This window comes from Morus notabilis, unplaced genomic scaffold (assembly GCF_000414095.1).
Source record: "Morus notabilis unplaced genomic scaffold, ASM41409v2 Scaffold666, whole genome shotgun sequence".
In the NCBI taxonomy this organism is placed as follows: domain Eukaryota; kingdom Viridiplantae; phylum Streptophyta; class Magnoliopsida; order Rosales; family Moraceae; genus Morus; species Morus notabilis.
This window is the reverse complement of record NW_010359376.1, coordinates 292,578-292,932: the sequence shown is the minus strand read 5'-3', so window position 1 is coordinate 292,932 and position 355 is coordinate 292,578.

Below are 355 nucleotides of genomic sequence, written 5' to 3'. Positions count from 1 at the left end.
GTAACATGAACATAATATTGGTCTACGAAGACTACAAGTTTGTCCTAGTGGAGGAATGTCCTCCTGAACCCGCGGCTAATGCAACCAAAACCGCAAGGGAGCCTTATGATCGCTGGATCAAGGCCAACAACAAAGCAAAATGCTTTATGATGGCCAGTATGAGCGATGTGCTTCGCAAGAAGCATAAGGAGATGGAAACTGCTTATGAGATAATGGAGTCTCTAGAAGCCATGTTCGGCGCTCCCTCTGAAAAGGCCCGTTTAGATGCTGTTAGGGCTTTCATGAATGACAAGATGAAGAAAGGTTCTTTAGTCAAGGCACATGTTTTGAACATGATTGATCACCTCCATGATGC